Source organism: Tenrec ecaudatus, chromosome 2 (genome assembly GCF_050624435.1).
Source record: "Tenrec ecaudatus isolate mTenEca1 chromosome 2, mTenEca1.hap1, whole genome shotgun sequence".
In the NCBI taxonomy this organism is placed as follows: domain Eukaryota; kingdom Metazoa; phylum Chordata; class Mammalia; order Afrosoricida; family Tenrecidae; genus Tenrec; species Tenrec ecaudatus.
In genome coordinates this window covers 188,197,573-188,218,130 of record NC_134531.1, presented here as the reverse complement: position 1 = coordinate 188,218,130, position 20,558 = coordinate 188,197,573, and the positions used below count along the sequence as shown (strand labels likewise).

At 45.5% G+C, this 20,558-nt stretch overlaps 1 non-coding gene across 1 annotated transcript; it reads right to left on the bottom strand.

Annotated features, from left to right (window-relative positions):
• Window positions 1-12,005: 12,005 nt before the first annotated feature.
• Window positions 12,006-12,109, bottom strand: LOC142442014 (U6 spliceosomal RNA). The gene has a single exon (XR_012783281.1). It is a non-coding gene; the product is annotated as a U6 spliceosomal RNA (small nuclear RNA).
• Window positions 12,110-20,558: the final 8,449 nt, after the last annotated feature.

The window sequence follows — 20,558 nt, the reverse complement described above, 5'->3', positions numbered from 1 at the left end:
TTGAGCTGCAATCCCTGGTCTTCATCAGCAAGTGTTTCAAATTGGTCTCACTTTCAGCAAGCAAGAGTATATCGTCTCAAATCATAGGTTGTTAGTAAACTTTCCTCCCATCCTCATGCCACATTCTTCTTCATCTAAGCCAGTTTATCTGATGATTTGCGCAGCCTACAGATTGAAAAAAATATGCTGAAAGGATACAATCCTCACCCACACCTTTCTTGATTAAAACCATTCTGTATTCCCTTGTTCTGTTTATGCAGCTGCCTCTTGATCCATTTACAAGTTCTACACGAGCATCATTAAGTGCTCTGGAATAATAATGTTAATAGTAAATATCCTCTTCTGGCTTCTAATGTCAAACAAAAGGTTCAGTATATCACGAATAATATATTGTTTGCTGTAAGTTTGTTTATTGTCATATATTTCATTGGACTAGAGGAGCTCCAAGAACTTTTATAATCCATGGGTATTAGTTAGTGCATTTACTGTATCTCAGGGCTTAACTGCAGCAACCCAATTTATGACATGACTACTAATGGCCCAGGCCCTTCAGGAATTAAGATTTGTGTCACCCAAGCAAACAGAGACCACCACTTGTCTGTGGAAAGAATTCTCAGTTGCTATATCAAAATGAACTAATTGACATTCCATTTCAGGAGATATAAGCAAGAATCCATAGTGCTAAAGAAATAAGTCCAGGCTGCACTGAATACATTAGTCAAAAAAAAAAAAGGTCTCTAGGAATTGATGGAATACAAATTGAAATGTTTCAACAAGCTGATGAAGCACTGGAAGTACTCACTCATCTATATCAGGAAATTTGGAAGACAGCTACTTTGCAAACTGACTGGAAGAGGTCCATCCGTATTTGGGCCCATTCCAAAGAAAGATAACCCAATATAATATTCACATGATAAAATAATACCATAGATATCACATGCAAATAAAATGTTGCTGAAGATCATCCAACAGCAGCTGCAGCAGTACATTGACAGGGAGCTGCCAGAGGTTCCGACTGGATAAAGAAAAGGATGGAGAGCAAGGGATATCGTTGCTGATGTCAGATGGATCTTGGCTGAAAACAGAGAACACCAGAAAGATGTTTACTTGTGTGTTATTGACTGTGCCAAGGCTTTAGACTGAATCATGGTGACCTTGAAGAGAATGGAATTCAAGAACACTTTGTTGTCTCATGTGAAACTTGTACATGGCTTCAGAGGCAGTTGTGCTAACAGAACCAGGGGAAACTACGTGGTCTAAAATCAGGTGTGTTTCAGGGATGTATCATCTCACCATATTTGTTCAATCTGTAAGAGGGTACCCCCTCAAAAATGGAAAAAAGCTCCACTGGATGGAGCTTTCATAATATGCATTTTTCCCGATAGGTGAGCATGAAGCATCTCTCAGTGCACCCATTGTCATTGCCTAGGAAGTTTCTCTCTGGTCACAGTGAATGTTTTCATAAAAAGCAGTGTGGTAGTTACATAATTTGTTGTCAATTTGAGACTTAAGGGTGAAAAGGTGGAGTTTAGCCTGTCAATCAGGTCGCAGCTTGATGACCTTATTAAAGGTGATAAGGAGATAAATAGCTCACTGGAGGTGGAGCACACTCACACACACCCTGCAAGACATTCCTGTTGAGAAGACCCATGGAGCTACATTAGAGCCCTGGAGCTGGAGGAGCCATATGGAGACCCCTGCCAGTGCTGAGATGCTTCCACTGCCACTAGATCCACAAGACTTTCCACCCACTGCCCTGTGATCTTCATGTATTCGGCTTCATTGCATGTGTTTCATGAGTCTGAAGAGGAATTTATAGATTAGTATCAGACATATGGGCTAATATTGGACTTATGGACTTGATCTGGACAGGGCTGGGATGTTTTCTCAACATTCAATTGATCTCATATATAAAGCTCTTTCTTGTACACATATGAGTGTCTATGAATTTGTTTCTCTAGTATACCCAGACTAACATAAGCAGTTTCACTCAAACCTTGTTTTTTGTGATGGCCAATTTAAGAGAACAGTGTGTGGCTGTTAAATTTTATTTCCCACTTGGGAAAAATGCCTCAGAAACTGTTGTGATGTTGAACACAGCTTACAAGAACAGCGTTATGGGGAAAACTCAAGTGGATGAATGGTTTTCTTGTATCAAAAAAGGTGAGATTTCAATTGATGAGAAACCTTATCCATGAACTTCCCAAATGGACAAAAATGTCAACAGAATTCATGCACTTGTGCTTGAAGACTGACGATGGACCATTGAAGAGATGGGGAAGTTATCTGGCCTATCTTGGAGCTCAGTTTAGTGAATTTTAATGGAAGATTAGGGAATAAGAAGGGTCGCTTTGAAATGCGTGCCTTGGGTTCTAACTGACCGGGAAAAATAGAGTGGAGTGGAAACATGCTGTGCTTTGAAAGAACAGTTGCCAAGTGACCTAGACTTTCCTTCTAAGGTCATTACTCATGATGAGACATGGTACTACTCTTATGACCCCGAACTGAAAACCTCAATCAAGCCAGTGGAAGACACCATCATCACTTTGCCCAAAAAATAGCTCGTCGAGTGAAATCAAAGATTAAGACTCTGCTCATTTGTGTTTTTTTTTTTTTTTATGTTAGGGGGATAGTGCATTTGGCGTTCATTCCACCAGGTCAGACTATTTATCAAGCCTATTTAGAGATTCTGAAAAGGTTGCATACCTGTGACAAAAAGGGCCTCATTTGTTGAAGACAGGACTGGTTTTGCCACCACAATGCATCTGCTCACACATCCATTTCAGTGACCCACTTTATGAAAAAAAAACAGCATGCCTCTCTTGCCTCATGCACCATACTCACCTGACCTTGCACTGTGCAACTTCTGTTTGTTTCTGTGAATGAAGAGGGACACGAAAAGCCAGCGATTTGACAATGTAGAAGAGGTGAAGAAAAAATGAGGGAGGTGCTGTCAGCCATCCAAACAGATGAGTTTTTAAAAATGTTTCCAAGATTGGAATCACAGATTTGACAAATGCATTAGTGTAATGGAGAGTTCTCTGGAGGAGATAGGGTTGCTTTTCAAAAATTGAAATATATAGCTTAAAAAATTCTTAATTTTAGTGGGATACTCCCTTGTATATGCTGAGCAAATCACCAGAGAAGCTGGATTCTATGTAGAAGAATGTGCCTTCAGGATTGGAGGAAGGCTTATTAACCTAAGGTATAATGAGGTCAAAACCTTGTTTACAGAAAGTGAGGAGGACTGGAAGCACTTGCTGATGAAGATCATGGGTCTCCGCCTTCAGTATGGATTTCAACTCAATGTAAGAAAGACCAAAATCCTCACTACGGGACCAATAGATGACATCATGATAAATGGAGAAAAGTTTGAAATTGTCAAGAATTTTGTTTTGCTTGAATCCACAATCACTACTCAAGGAAACAGTAGTCAAATGATCAAATGATGTATTGATTTGAGTAAATCTGATGTACAAGACCTCATTAGAATGTTGAAATATAAGTATGTTACTTCGAGGATAAAGGCAAGCCTGGCCCAAGCCATGGTATTTTCAGTTGCTTCATATGCATGTGATAGTTGGACATTTAGTAAGGAAGGCAAAAGAAGAATCAATGCATTTGAGTTGTGGTGCTTCAGAAGAATATTGAAACTATCATGAACTGCTAAAAGGACAAACAAGTCCTGGAAGAAGTCCATCCAGACGGCTTCTTAGAGGCAAGGATGGTGAGACTTCATCTTACATACTTTGACCGTATTTTCAGGAGAGACTAGTCCCTAGAGAAGACGTCGTGCTTGGTAAAGTGGAGGGGCAGTGACAACTGGAGTGCTCTCAAGCAGATGGATTCACACAGTGGCTGCAACAGTGAGCTCAGACATAAGAATAATTCTGAGGATGGTGCAGCACAGAGTACTGTTTGTGTTGTGCATTGGGTTACTATGGGTCAGAACAAATTCCATGGCACCTAGCAACATAAACAACCAAGCAAAGAATGCTGACCAGCAGGGTGTTCGCTGAGGAAAAGGGGACTACGGAATGGCTGATAGAAGAAGATAGTTCTAATGACGAGCTATTACCATGTGACCAGTTACAGAATGAAGGCCTGTGATTGTTATGGGTAATTCTTTCCTCTCTCTGTACGTCAAGTTTTTGTTTGTTTGTTTGTTTTCTTTATGTCTGAAATACAAGATGTAAACAGTGCTAGTTTTTGTTTGTATGTATCATGTTAGGCGAAGGTATGACTATTTCACCACTCATCTGTCAGTTTGTCATAATGTAGGTCTGTGTATTGCTGTGATATTGGAAGCTATGCCACCTGTATTTCAAATACCAGCAGGATCAACCATGGTGGAGAGGTTACATCAGAACTACAGAGAAGGATTAACTACAAAGAAGAATTAACCACTGAAAACCTCATAAACAGCAGCGGAACGTTGTCACAAAGAGGCAAAAGATGATGCCCGCAGTTTGAACAGCACTCAAAACATGACTGAGGAAGAGCTGCCTCCTTAAACAGAGTTGACCATAATGATGTGGATGTAATAAGGCTTTGGGACCTTCATTTGTTGACAGGGAACAACTCAAAATAAGAAGAAACAGCTGCAAACATCCATTAATAAAGAAAACAAAGAAGTACCAAGTATGAATCTAGCAAAATTGGATGTCTTCAAAAATAAAATAAAATGGAATGCATACAGATCAACCTCCTACATATTGTTGCTATTGTTAGGGACCCTGTGTCCAACAGAAGGAAACACCACCTGGCCTTGCGCCATTCTCGCAGTTGTTCATATGTTTGAGTCCATTGTTGCAGCCACTGTGTCCATCTGTCTAGACAAGGGCATTCTTTTTCTCTGCCCCTCCACTTTACCAGCATGATATCCTTCTCCAGGCCATGATCTCTCCTGATAACATGTCCAAAGTCGGTTAAGATGGAGTGTCACCATCCTTTCTCTAAGTGTCCTAGGCTTTAATTAGCTGAAACTCACCATTCGGTTTCATCATTTTGAGTCAGACGATCATACATTTTACTAGGCTGGGAATATTCAAGAGGAATGACATTTCACTCAGCATCAAAAAGAGCATTCCAAGATGTAGCTTGAATTAGAGTGATGTCTGTGATAGGATGATATTAAATATGCCTATGAGGAAAGCCAGTTAGTATGACTGTTATTCAAATGTATGCAACAGTGGTGAAGAAATGGAAGAATTCTAACAACCTCTTCAGGCTGAAATTGGTCAAACATGTAATCAAGATGCGTTGATAATTATTGGTGATATTAATGCAAAAGATGAAAACAAAGGATGGAATGGTATTTGGAAAATATGACCTTGGAGATGTGAACAAAGCTGAACATCACATGATACAATTCTGCAAGGCCAGTGATTTTTAATTGGAAAAATATCTTTTTTTTCAACAACATAAATGGCAACTACACATATTGACTTTGCCAGATGGAATACACAGGAACACATAACCAGAGAAAAGTTCAAAGTTTCAAGGATTTCATTTTGCCTGTACCCACAATGCTCATGGAAGCAGCAGTTAAGAAATCCAATAACATATTCACTGGGCAAATCTGCTGCACAAGACCACAGTGAGGACTAAGGTGGAATTGACATAAGCCGTGGTATTTTCATTTGCCTCCTATGCTTGTGAAAACTGGACGAAGAAGCAAGACCAAAGAACTGATAGATTTAAATGGTGGTGGTGGTGGTGAAGAATGAGCAACTCTGTCTTGGAAGAAGTACAGCCTGAATGCTTCTTAGAAGCCATAACAGTGAGGCTTTGTCTCCTGAGGCCAAGTCATTGGAAAAGGATATCCTGCCGAAGGGGTGTGAAAGAGGAAGAGCATCAAGGAGATGGATGGACACAGTGGCTGTGACGATGGGCTACACATAATGATTGTGAAGATGGCACCAGACCAGGCAGTGTTTCCTTCTGTTGTTCATAGAGTCGCTATGGGTCAGAACTGACTCTGTGGCATCTAACAAGAGTGTAGATGGGATTCAGTCTCTATAAAGTTGGCGCGTATCCTGTTTGGTCTTATTCCTTAGAGTATAGATCTTCATGTGCCCAAGCTGGCTGTGAGCTCTAGTTTTTGTCCCCGAAGCCCCACGAGACTGCCCAACAGTCTGTTCACTTTGTCGGCTTGGTGGTGGCAGAAGAGTGAGTCACCTCAGTGGCTGCCCCTCAACGTCCTAGCACCTGGCTAGTTCTCTAGTTCTTTTGAGTAGATTTCTTTCCCTTCTTGATTCAGTGTTCCAATTTATCTTAGGAGGAGACACAACACGTAGGATATAAACTAGCTTTCCCTCGCCTGGGGAGCAGGGAGAGCAAGACATGCAGGGAATCATAAGTTTAAAGGTACTGGGCCACACACATCTGTTTGGCCTACCCAGGTGGCGTATTCATGGGACCCAGTCCAGGTCACCTGGGGCTTTCTTTCCCTGCACTCCACTGCAAGTCAGCACGCATGCATGCATGACTGCTGACAGGAAGACTAGCAGGGGGTGTGACAGGAGAACCCAAGGAGTAAACAGTTCACACAGCCAATACCTTTGTACCCTTAGATCTCAGCCCCAAGATCCCTCCTGAGAACTACCACCCTGGATCTCACTGTCCAAAGTAGCCCTGTCCCTTCACATCTTGTTTTCACCACGAACTAGAGAGAGCTCTTATTGAGTGGCTTATTTGTTGAGTGTCACTCCCTCTGTCACTCCCCACACTCACTACAGGAAAGGAGGGACCATTTTGTTTCCCAGAGCATATACCCAGGACACCCAAACAGTGGCTGCCACATAGAAGCGTTCACCGTTCATTTGTTGAATAAATGGGCAGCAACAACAAACTGCCTCACCACTATCACGTTAATTCTGACTCCTCTAGCAACCATCTGAAACACAGAACTGGCCCCTTTGGGTTTCCAAGGCTGTATATCTGTAAATAGCTCACAGAACTTTCAAGCAAACTACAAAAACTCACCATTACAGAATTTGTTCCAACTCAGCAAACCTATAGGACAGAGTAGAACAGTGGTTATGTGTTGGGCTGCTAAACGCAAGGTCAGCAGTTTGAAACCACCAGCTGCTCCTCCAGAGAAAGATGAGGCTTTCTACTCTCATAAAGAGTTGCAATCTCATAAGAGCTCTCAACACATGGAGTCCAGGACAGATAAATCCCTCAGGAACAGTAATGGGAGTAGTGATACCATGAGGGTCGGGGGAAAGTGGGGGAAGAAGGGGGGAACCAACCAATCACAATGATTACTAGGGGGATGAACAGAAAAGTGAGTGAAGGAAAACAGCTGATGGTGTAAGAAATGAAAATAAAAATTTATCAAGGTTTCACATGGGTGGGAAGGAAAGGGAAAAAGGAGCTGATACCGAGGGTTCACTCAAGTAAAAAGCAAATGTTTTGAAAATGATGATGGCAACATATGTACAAATGTGCTCGATACAATTGATGTATGGATTGTTATAAGAGCTGTAAGAACCCCCAATAAAATAATTTATTTTTAATAGCAAAAAATCTTTTACAATGAAAAAAATAATTACAGTCTCAGAAACTCAAAGGGGCAGCTCTACCCATCCTATAGGGTTGCTAGGACTTGGCATCGACTTGATAGCAGTGAATTTGTTGGGGCTTTTTGAGTTTGTGGATTAAATAAATTGTGGAGAAAGTGTTAATACCATGGGTCGGTGTGTTAGTCCAGGTAGATAGACTAGAGAAACAAATTCATGGACACTCACGTATGTATAAGAAAGCTTAGGGAGGGGGGAAAGGGGAGGGAGGGAAAAAAAAAAGAGGACCTGATGTAAGGGGCTTAAGTGGAGAGCAAATGCCTTGAGAATGATTGGGGCAGGGAATGTATGGATGTGCTTTATACAATTGATGTATGTATATGTATGGATGGTGATAAGAGTTGTATGAGTCCCTAATGTAAAAAAAGAAAAGAGGAGAAAAAAATGATTAGGGCAAAGACTGTACAGATGTGCTTTATACAATTGATGCATGTATATGTATGAACTGTGATAAGAATTGTATGAGCCCCAATAAATTGTTTAAAAATTTTTTTAAAAAAGGAAAAAAAAGAAAGCTTTGTGTACAATAGAAATTGAATATTGCGAAAACATCCCAGTCCAGATCAAATCCATAAGTCTGATATTTTTAGCCCATATGTCCTATACCAATCTGTAAAGTCCTCTTCAGACTCATGAAACACATGCAATGAAGTCAAATGCAGGAAGATCACAGGCCAGTGGGTGGATAGTCTTGTGGATTCAGTGACGGTGGAAGCATTTCAGCACTGGCTTGAGTCTCCACATGACTCTTCCAGATTCAGCGTTCTTGTAGCCGTCAGCATTGATCCATGTGTCTTGTCAGTAGAGAGTCTCTCACAGAGTGAGCATGTATCTTCCCGCCTCCAAGGAAGAATACAAAAGTTCCCAGAATCCCCAAGAGAAGGTCATGCCCACACAGAGGCCTCATTGGCTGTGACCTGATTGACAGACCAGACTCCACCCCCTTACTCTTAATCCTCTCAAATTGACAAATGATTATATAACTACCACAGTCAGGTTGTTTAGTCCTAGTGTGTCTCCAAGAGAACTTGAACTCTGATTGATCATTGGCCAACCTGAGAATGTGGTCTTCAGAATGTTCTTAATGTATTGGCTGATGATTATATTATGTGCACCAGGAGCAATGGACCATACCATATCAATTCGCCATGACTTCGTGCAAACATTGAGACTGATAATGTGCACCCAGTGTCACTGTTGGTTTCCTGGGTTTCAGTTGCCAGGGCTCACCAGGCCCCAGTCTCAAAGGGAGCAGATCTCAATAAAAACCTCAGACCCCCCCAAAAAAAAGAGTTGCATCTTGGAAACCCACAGGGGCAATTCTACCTTGTCCTACAGGGTCACTATGAACCAGCATTGAGTCAGTGACAGGAAGTTTGTTTTGTTGTTTGGTTTGATTGTCCAGATTTTTTAACTTTAAATAAAAGTGTCACAGTTGTAACTTAAACCAGGTTAACGTTATCCTTCCTTTGGACACAAAAGAGGTGCTGAATGAAAACATTTTTCACTCCTGCTTAGATTCTCAATAACTCCCCATGGCTCCTATAAATCAAATACTCAATCCTTAATATTTTCTGGCTGATTTTTTTAACAGAAACAATTATAGATTCACATGCAGATATTGGCAAAAATTCTGAGATGTTCCATGTACCTTCTACCCAGTTTCTTCCAATGGTGACATCTCATAAAATTACTGATATTATTATATACAGACATTGATACAGTCCCACCATAATACTGATATCTCCCATTTACTGGCACTCACTGTGTGTGTGCATAGTTCTACACAACTGTCTCATGTGTTTGAGCTTGTGTATTCACCACCACAGTCGAGATACAGTGCCTGCCAGTCACTATAAGGGTCCCTCATGTCCTTTTATTGCCGGGCCTTTTATCCTCAACCCTCCATGTCTGTCCCTCACCTCTGGTAACAATGAATCTGTTGACCACTTTTAGAATGTTGGCATTTCAAGATGTTATACAAATGGGATCATATCATGTGTCGCCCTTGGAGATGGGCTTCTTTGATTCAGCATAATTCACTGGAGATTCATCAAAGTTGCTGTGTACCAATCATATCAATTTAAAAACAAAACTCACTGTCATTGAGTGGATGCCAACTCACAGTAAACCTGTTGGACAGGTAGAACTGCATCTGTGGGTTTCCAGGACTGTAACTCTTATTTATTTTTGGTGGTTTTCTTTATATAGTATTCACATACCATACACTTTCACAGTTAAATAGCTTTTGAAATGAGTTGTATATACATCATCACAGTTCTTGAGTTAGTTAGCGTATTGTGTCAAGCTGGCTGATAAACACATGTGGGGTTAGTTGAAGGGTGGAGAGATAAATGGCTCCATGAGCCTCGCCTTTCTAGTTCTCGGGTCTCTTGCTTTGTGATGGTTACACCAGGGTGCAGCTGCCTTAGCCAGTTCCCTGCTTCAGTTGGCAAGACTAACTTTCTGCAAGACATCCCTGAGGAGAAGCCACGTAGACCTACCCCGATGCAGCCCTGGGTGCTGGAGCAGCCGTGTGGAGACCCTGCCAGTGCTGAGATGCTTACATATTCACTAATTTGGCTTTCCTCCTGCAGTTGGCATCCTGTCATCTGTTTTGTAAGATGGAGGAGGAATTTGTGGATTGGTGTTGGACATATGTGTTAATGGGTTAATGATGGACTTGTGGGCTTGGGCAGCACTAGGTTGGGATGTTTGCTTGATGTGCACTTAACCTTTATATAAAACTCTCTTATACATGAGTTTCTGTGGATTTGTTTCTCTAAAGTACCCAGACTAATATAGTTCTAGTGCTCCCTCTCTTTTCCCACAGTCATTGTTAGCTCTTTAACCCCCCTCACCCCTCCTATCTTCCCACCTCCACATCCCCTATAAACCATGACCTCAGTTATTATCTCTATGAATCTACTCTTTCGGGGCTTTAAAAACTGGAAAACCCAACAGAAACAATACCAAAAAAAGAATATAGTGGTAAGGATAAAATAATAATAATATAAAGATAAATATATAAATAACGAGAAAGAAAAACCACCAATATTTAAAAAGCCAGGGAAGAAATTTTTGTCATAGAACAAGCAAGAAATTACCTAAGCCTAGAACAAGTCTAGGATTGGTCAAGAGGGAGATCAACTGACCAAGTATCAAGTTTGATCCAGTATAATCAAGTTTACAGTGTTCTCTGTCTGATTGTAAAGCTATTCAATACCTTTGCCTGTGGCTAGCGGGGGTCTGCCAGAGGTCTAATTTGACTAGATACACTGCAGATGGGTTTTGGGCTCCCACTGCCCTCCATAACCTTCTATAAATTGGATGTTCACAATTTAAGCTCTGTTACTTTTCCCTTCATATTTGAATTTGGTTATTGTCATCTTTGTATGACACACAGCTGGTGTGCTTCCATGTAGACTCAGTTGATTACTCACTTAGATGGCTGCTTGTGTGAATGCAGGTCTTTAAGACTACAGACACTATTCCAATTGATAGCCGGGCACCACCTGCTTTCTTTACCACACTTTGCTGCAGCATCCTTATCCTCAGGGATCCTTTCATGAAGGTGAGCATCGAGCAGGGCCATGTGATCAGAACTAATTGTTCTTGGATTGAGGCTAGAGTTAAGTGGGAGACCAAGATCCATCCACTTGTAGGACTCAGGTTTACTTTGGTGGTCCATGATCAAAACCCCACAAGACCAACTACCACCACAACAGCAATAAGCCAACCAGAAAACAAACAAACAGGAAAAGACAGAAAAACAAAACTCAAAAAACAAAACAGTCAAACATAGTTAATCATCCCCCTGGGGTAAAAGGTGACTGCATTGACAACATCAACAGTTATGCAATGACACAGCACCCCGGACACTGTTGGCATGAGCAGTCTGTGAGCACACTTCCAACAGGAGCCACAGCCTCTGAGTGGTTACTCTGCACAGTTCAATCTCCCAATTTACTGAGCTCTGTTTACCTCAGCTTGGGGATTGGTGCCAGGGGAGATTTTCCTGATCAATTCTTAAAGGTGCAGCTCCCCGCCCAACAAATCAAGACTTATCATATCAATGCAAGAGGGGTGCCAAGGTACTAAATATATGGTGATTCTGGGTGCCTTTCTATTGGACACCCACCAAGTCCTGGGTTCCCTGCAAGGTCCAATTACTGCCATTCCCAGAGCCCCTGGGGACAGCCACTCCCTACTTCCTCTCCCATCTGAGTACTCCCTGAGTCCTCATTCCAAGGATGCAGGCAGCTTAGAGGCAGGGCTCAGTTCATTCAGTGGAGTCTCTATACCGAGTCCCTGTGGTGGGACCCTGGGGGATGCCATGCTGCCTGCAAGGTCAGCATCCAAGGTCATCATGGTGCTCAGTCCATGGCATGGCCTAGTAAGGGTTGGGTAGAAACATTTTAAAAGATAGGATGCTTCACGAGTTTGCGGATGCTCCTTGCGCAGAGGCCATGCTAATCTCTGTGCCGTCCACATTTCACTAAGTGTGCTGCTGAAGTGAGCACTGGTTTGCCTTTTGAACTGAAGGAGTAAAAGATAAAAGTCCCTCCTGCCTCTCTGGGCTCTTCTACACCAGACTTGTGACAGACCATATTGCTGCCAGGAGCCTGCCTCCCTCCCAGCCCCACTCCCCTCCACACTCAACTGCTCGCAATCACTCAGTGCCCCTGATGTGCTCCTATGGCCTGGAACATGTACCACCCCGAATAACACTGATAAATTATCATCTCCCCAACCAGAAGGGGATCACTGTGGAGATAGAGCCAGCATGGGCTCGGTGGCAGCGAGTTTGTCTGAGATGGCTCGGGGGCACCCTCTTTGCCTCCCTACCACGTGCACGCACGAGACAGAGCCTTCTGTGTGCTGAGTAGGTGGTGCGGGGCGCGTGTCCTCGATTCTCAGGACCACCCTGTGAGGTCATGACTGTTCTCAGCCCCGGGCTATGGATACAAAAGGTCGCAGGAGAGGTCAAGTGGCCCAACCGAGGTCCCAACTGGTGGAGGTCCCAACACAGTCCAGCAACCACACCCTCGGCCCCTCCTCAAGACGGTCCGCTTCTGACAACATCTACGGGCCTCCCCCCACCCTACGTAAGCCTGGACTCCCCCGCGGCCGGCTGAACAGTGAAGGAAGGAACCTAGGGCGTCTCTCGTTGCTGCTGTCACGCCGGCCACCAGGTGGCAGCCGCAGGCCCAGATACAAGTCTCCCTGCCGCTCCCGGCACTCCTCACTCTCCGGGTGGCTCCGCCGCAGGAAGCGCGCTGGCTAACGGGAAAGAAAGGTAGGCAGTTGGGGAGAGCGAGGCCACAGTCCCCTTCTAAAAGGAAAGCCTATGGGGCAGTGCTACCCGGTGAGTCGGAATTGACATGCCGGCATTGGGCTAGGGTTCCCAGCTCAAGGACATGGAGGTACAGTGAATGGTGTGTGTGACCCTTTGCTGGGCATGCCCACACAGTAGGGAATGCTGGGTGGCCTCCAATAAGTGTCTTCCCTTCTGCTATATACACACATATAATCAAATAACTCCTCAATTATTCTTATTACCAAGGAGTAAATCGCTGGGCTTCAAAATCCGACCCTTTGGTGGCCCTCTGCCTGTGTGCTCAGGGACAGGAGTGGCCTCCGCTACGGGGTCCCGCCAGGTGTGCACGGAAGCCCAGGAGCTGTTGTGTAAAATGTCATGTCAGCCCAGGAAAGGGGTGGTTTGTGCCCCTCTCCCCTGCAACAGCTGCAAGAACTGCGGGGGGAACCCCAAGGATACATATTCCTAGTCATGAATTCCCTTTGACCACAAGTAGGCCAGGGGATGTGTGCTCCCCAGAAGCACGGGTCCTCCCCTGCCAGGGCCCTGCTGCAGGTGTCTAGAAGCAGCTCCCCAAAATGGAGAGGGGAAGGGGGCTGGAAGGTTTGAGTCAGGTAGGAGCCCTTGCTCCTAACCCTCCCAAATTCTCAAACCGCCCCAGGACTTCCTCCAGGAGGGACAATGCCCAGGCTGACTCTATAAGAGGGCAAGAGTGGGGATTAGAGGATTGTTTATTTAAACCAGGGGGGGAAGGGGGAGGGGATGGAATTATGTATTGTAAATACCTACAGTCAGTAAATAAATACTTTTAACATCCCAAGTGCAAAGTAATGTCCAGGTTCTTTTCTCAAGAAATTATAGGACTTATTTTGTCGGTTGTTGGTTTGGGGGGGGGGGTTGTATTTTGTTTGTTTTGTTTTTAATCAGATGCATTGTGTGTTGCAAGCAAAGGGTGGGGTCTGAGTGTAAAGGTGTGTATTTTGTTGAAAAGCAAGGATGTTACTTTGAGCATTAAAGTGCTTTGAACCCAAGCCATGGCATTCATTGTCTCGTATGCATGGGCGAATTGGACACTGAATGAGGAAGGCCACTGAAGAAGGTGGGATGCACCCGAATGACGGCGCTGATGGAGACATGGACAGCACCGCAGACTACCGGAAGAACAGAAGATGCACAGCCAGACTACTCCTTAGTCGCAAGGTTGGTGAGACTTGATCTCATGACCTGGAGGACATCATGCTTAGTGAAGTGGCAGGGCAACCACCACACAACAAAAGGAGGACCCTCGACACGATGGAGTGACCAGTGGCAGCCTCAGCGGGCTCAAGCGTAAGACCAAGTGTGAGGAGGGCGCAGGGGGGGCAGCGTTTCACTCTGTTGTCCCTGTAAGGTCACTGTGAGTCGGCCTCCACTTGAGGGCACCCCAGCATCAACAGCATGCAGGCTCGGTTCTATTCTCAACCCTGTCAGTGGGTCTCGGTGGCTCTGGTTGAACCCCATCCCAGGACAATGCCAACGCTGGCAAATTGCCTCCCTTGGTGACTGAGGGAACCCCGGGCTCTGTGGCACCTAGCCCATCAGGGCACTTGTAGCATGACTGGATGGGAGGACCCTCACCTCTCTGGGGAAATGAGAGCCTTCTCTAGACCCCATAGCACCCACCCCCACTCAGAACCACTAATCCGCTTCCACTGCCCGCCCCCCTCCCCCCAACACACACACTTGACTCTTGGCTCTGGCTTTTGCAGCCAGATCTCAAAGATTAAGTTGTCCTCTTCAGGAGTCCTAACCACTTCATTCCACAAGCTCCCTCTGAATTAGAGGAGTGTTCCATCAGAATTAGAGTCCTTTCAGGGCAATGAAGCTAAGCACCGCTCATTAGCCCTTAAAGCGGGATCGCCTGCCCTCTCAGACAAGCCAGGAATGTCAATGAGACTTGGGATGAGAAGGGAAGGAGGCCGGCTGAAAATCTCTCTTTCTGTGGTCTGTCTGGGCAGGATGAGAACGGCCTTGCTTCCTTCTGAGTTCACCGAGGTTTGCCTTCGCAGAAGTATTCCACGGAAAGGGAGCCCTGGTGCATTGTAAATTGTGTGTATTCCCCAAATGGGAGAGCGGGTAGAATTCTGGCCAACCCCAGTGATTCCCATGTGTCTTCCTCATGCCACACGTTTCCTCCAGAATGTTGTCCTGGCGCAGCCACCTCTTTCCACCTCCCATCTCAGAGCACCATCCAAACCTGGACCATTGTCAGTCACTGAGGTCACCGTCCTCTTCTCCTGATTGGCTTTCTGCTTCCATTCTTCCTTCCCTCTTGATCCATTCACGCAATTGCCAGGGTGGATGAGGAGCACATCCGACCTCCTGGCAGCCACTCACTCTCTAGGGGCTCGCCTTCAAATCTGAAATAAAACCCAGCCTCACTGAGAAAGCCCAGCCTTCTCTGTCCTCAGGCCTTTGGGGCCTTCCCAGTCTTGCTAACTGGGCCCACCTACCATTGTTTGCATGGACTTCAGTCTCATCCTGAGGCTTTTGCCTGTGCTGTTCTGTTCCCTCTGCCAGAGCACAGGTGGTTTAGTGGGTTATGTGTTGGGATGCTGATCACAAGGTCAAGGTTGGCAGTTCGAAACCACCAGCTGCTCCATGAGAGAAAGACAAGGTATTCACTCCAATAAAGAGTTACAGTCTCGGGAACCCACACAGGGAAGTTCTACCTTGTCCCGTGGGGTTGCTAGCAGTCCGAATCGGCTCAGTGACAGTGAGTTTTCCAGTTTGGTTACCTTTACATTGATTTCAATCCCATCTCAGACTTCAGTCCCATCTTTTCCTCAGCCCCCAATGAAAGTCGCTTCACTCCAAGTTGCTACCACCTGATCCTGTTTTATTTTCCTCTCAACTCTTAGCGCTGCTGTTTTTGTGTTTGTTCTGCGTCTACCTGTCATTTGCCTCTATGAAAATGTAACTGCTAACAGGATCAAGCTCCAGTACCCCAAGAACCTTGAAACTTGTTGGATGAATAATTGAATGACCGAATATTAATTCCCTTTTGCATTACCTCCACCTTTAACTGGGTTAATATGCAAGAGAAGCTGGATTTGGGCTGTATGAACAAGAATGTGGCATCAGGATTGGAGGAAGGCTTATTAACAATCTTTGATATGCAGACGACATAACCTTGCTCGTTGAAAGTAACGAACGCTTGCAGCACTTGCTGATGAAGATCAAGAATGGCAGCCTTCAGTGTGGATTACAACTCAGTGTAACGACTGGACCAAAAGCAACATCATGATAAATGGAGAAAATATTAAAGTTGTTAAGGATTTTCTCTTGCTTGGACCCACAACCAGCGCTTGTGGAAGCAGCAGTCAAGAGGTCAACCGACAAGTTGCATTGGGTAAATCTGCTGTGCAATACCTCTTTAGAGTGTTGAAAAATAAGGCACACCTGCCGCAAATGGTATTTTCCATTGGCTCACATGTATGCAAAAGTTGAGCATTGAATACGAAAGCCCAAAGAAGAATCAACACATTTGAACTATGGTTCTGGTGAAGAACGCTGAAGGTATCATGGGCTGCCAAAAGAACAACAAAGCTTTTAGAAGTCGTACACCCAGAACGCTCCATAGAAGCAAGGATGATAAAACCTGTTCTTACATACTTTAGACCAGCAGTTCTCAACCTGCTGACCATATTTCCGATGGTCTTAGGAACCGAGACATGGCTCCTCTATCCGTCTCCAGTTGGTCCATCCACATGCAGATACGCCCACATACGAGTACCCGGTGTGAAGACTGATACCCATGCTTCAAGACTAAATTTCATTTATTTGTCATTAGAAATAAATATTTCACAATATATAATTACAGAGTTTTGTGATTAATTGCTATGCTTTCATGATATTCAATTTGTAACAATGAATGACAGAAGCAACATTACAGTGGTGAAGCAGCAAGGAAAATAATGTTATGGTTGGGGATCACCACACATGGGGAACTACAGGAAAGGGTGGCGGCATGAGGAAGGTTGAGAACCGCTCCTTTAGACAAGCCGGAGGACCTGCAGCCCTGCGCAGGCGGTACTGTTATTTCGTTGTTGTGAGGTGACATCAAGTCGGTTCCGATCCACAGTGACCCTCTGTACAAAAAAGGCCCTGTCATCCTCACAATTGTTCTTCTCTTTGAGCCCATTCTTGCAGCCACTGAGTCAATCTATCTTGTCAAAGGTCTCCCTCTCTTTCCCTGCCCCCCCCCCTAATTTACCAAGCAAGATATCCTTGTCCAGGAATCAGTGTCTTCGGTCAACAAAGTGTGTGAGAGGAAGTCTTGCCATCCTTGCCTCGAAGGAGTGCTCTGGCCTCATCTTCTAACACCAGTCGGTTTGTCCTTTTGGCAGTCTTTTGTATTTTCAATATTCCTCTCCAGCACCACACTTCAAATGCATCCATTCTTCCAGCTTTCACATGCATACGAAGCAGGTGAAAATACCATGACTTGTGTCAGGTGCACCTTGGTCCTCAAAGTAACATCCTCACTTTTCAGTGGTCTAAAGAGGGCTGTGCAGCAGATTTACCCAATGCAATGAATCATTTGGTCTCTGGACTGCTGCTTCCACGAGCACTGACTGTGGATCCAAGCAAGACAAAAGCTTTGACAACTTCAACCTTATCCCCATTTGTCATGATGTTATCTACTGGTCCAGTTGTGAGGATTTTGGTCTTCTTTACAATGAATTTCAATCCATGCCACAGGCTGCACTCATTGATCTTCATCAGCCTGTGCTTCAAGTCCTCCTCACTTTCAGCGAGCAAGGCTGTGCCATGTGCATCTCTCAAGTTCTTAATAAGCCTTCCTCCAATTCGGATGCCACATTCTTGCTCACAGAAACCAGATTTTCTGATAATTCGTTCAGCATACAGATTCAGGAAGGATGGTGACAGGAGACAAGCCTGTTGCACACCTCTCCTGATTTTAAACTATGTACTAGTTCCTCGTTCTGTTTTCACAACTGCCTCTTCATCTGTGTTCAAGTTCCACATGAGCACAATAAACAGTTCTGGAATTTCCTTTCTTCTCAAGTTATTGATAGTTTTTTAATGATCCACACAGTTAAATGCCTTGGCATAGTCAATAAAATCCAAGTAAACATCTGTCTGGTATTCTCTGCTGTCAGGCAAGATCCATCTGACATTTGCAATGCTATCCCTTGCTCCATGTCCTCTTCTGACACAGGCCTGGGCTCTGGCAGCTCCCTGTCAATATAGTACGGCAAGTGTTGATCTTCAGCAAAATTTTACTTGCATGTGTTATCAATGATATTATTGTATAATCTCAGGAGTCTGTTGAGTCATCTTTCTTTGGAACGGGCACAGACATAGATCTCTTCCAGTCAGTTGACAAGTAGCTGTCTTCCAAATTTCCTGGCATAGGCGAATGAGTGCTTTCAGAGTTTCAGCAGCTCATTGAAACATTTCATATGGTGTTCCATCAATTCCTGGAGCCTTGTTTTTGGCTAATGCTTTTGGTGCAGCTTGGACGTCTTCCTTCAGCACCGCTGGTTCTTGTGTTAGAGCCTAGATTCTGAGCACCCCGGTTTGCATCTGGTAGCACAGTGGCTTAAGCACTGAAATGCCAACCACATTGTCAAGTGCGAAACCACCAGTTGCTCCAAGAGAGAAAAGTGAGGCTTTCTAGTCCGGTAAACAGTTAGTTACAGGCTTGGAAATCGACAGGGGCAGCTCTACCCTGTCCTAAAGGGTCACTATGAGTTGGAATTGACTCAATTGCAGTGAGTTTGTTTGTTTGTGTGGATGGCAATGACAACCCAAAATCCATACGAAGGATTTCCACATAGACTAAGCTTCCACTCAATTCTTTCTGATCATTAACCAACAATGTCGATAGTCTTGCCCTCCGGAGAGTGCCTTAATAAATAGATGACATCCACCCCTCTCCAGCCAACCCAGGGAGGGGCAGTCTCTCTTAGAGACTTGCCTGGCCATGTCCCTGATGGACATACTGGGTGCTGCCTAGTCATGAGGCATGCCTTATCAGTCTCCCACTGAACACCTTGGTTGGAAGGCCCTGCACCAGTCCTGTCGGTCTCAGAAAGCTTACAAGATTAAGATGGAGCTTCTGGCCAAGGAAGTTGAAGCGTGACTCATAACGCTGTCACTCTGACATGGCCATTTCCTTCCAGGACACACCCAGGCAAGTCCCTAAAAGAAGCTGGGTAATCCAGTTTCTAAAGCACTCTGCTTGCGGGAAGACCGTGCCTATCCCGGGTTAAGGTCAGAAGGAATGCAATGTAGGCTTCAGCCACAGGCAAGGAGATTGCCCTTGGCTTTCACTGTCACCCACAGCCTTCTGCAACCCCGGAGGCCAGAATGAATACAAAAGGGTGCGCTGCAAAGTTCTCCCCAAGTAGATTCTGCCTCACAGAGCCCCCACGGTCAGCAGAACAGAACCCTGCAGAAAGTTTTCCGGGCTGTGAGCCCTACGGGGGAGGGGAGGGGCAGACCCTACAACTTTCTCCTGCAGAAGGGCCGGAAGGTTTGACCTGAGGACCTTTCAGTTAGCGTCTGGGTGCTTAACCTTTGCACCTACTGGGAAATGGAGGTGCCACCCGTCCCTGAGGGCAGATGAGAAAATCAATTCGGGGAGATTGTCGAATGCGAGCCCGGTCACTCAGGCAGCCAGAAGTGGGGCAGGGGCTCAAGCCCAGCAGATCTTGCCCCAGAAACCCCAACCAAGGGCCTCGAGCCCACCTCTGCTGAACCCCCCAACCCAAGTCGTGTCTCCTCCGGCCGCTTCATCACTCCCCAGCTTCGCCGCTCCTAAGAGCCAATGGGGGGAAATCACGAGGAACTGCAGGCCTCCTTTCTCTAAGGCGGTGTCACTGAGCCATCCGCGGAGGGCCCCAGGATGTCTTTGCAGCCCTCGTCCCCGGCCTCCCTGCTGCTTTGTCTGCACAGCGAACTCGCAAAGGCTCCAGAAAGCCAGCAGCTCCCTCCCGCGCGCTCCACACCCTGGGCGGCAGCCTGTGAGAGCAGTGTCCCGCGAACGATGGGAAGAAAGAACGAGAAGTGGGCGCTGCAGAAGACTCTGCGTCCGGGAGAAGAAGCGGTTCCCCGTCACCTGGCAACTGCTGCAGGACGGGAGGGGCTGGGAGCCTGGCGGGAACCTTGAAAGTGCGCATGCGCGGCCCCGGGACCGAGGCCCAGTGACTCCACAGCCTTGGGAGCCTGTCACCCACGCCCTCCTGGTACCAGCCCGGCGTGGCGCTGGGCACTCACTTCCAAGTCCCGGGGCTCCGCGGGTTTCCGAGAAGAAACCGGGTTTTCTTAGCTGCCATCATGATGGACGCAGCTCACCCGTCCTTTCTTGCACGGTGCTGCTGGGCGGCTTCAGCATTCAATCAGCAGTCTAGTGCAAACGGCTTGGCCACCCTAGGCCCATTGTACGTGGGTAAGTAATCATAATCACTACAACCATAGCAACAAGCCCAGCAACATTGATAACAATGATCGTCGTACACGTTGGAGTTCCTTCCATGTGGAATCAAAGGGGAAATGTTAAAATAGAAAACACGTATAAAGAAATGTACAGAATAGTTCGCTCTTCCCCTTCCACGAGCCGCTACATCACTGCGAGGTTGTTA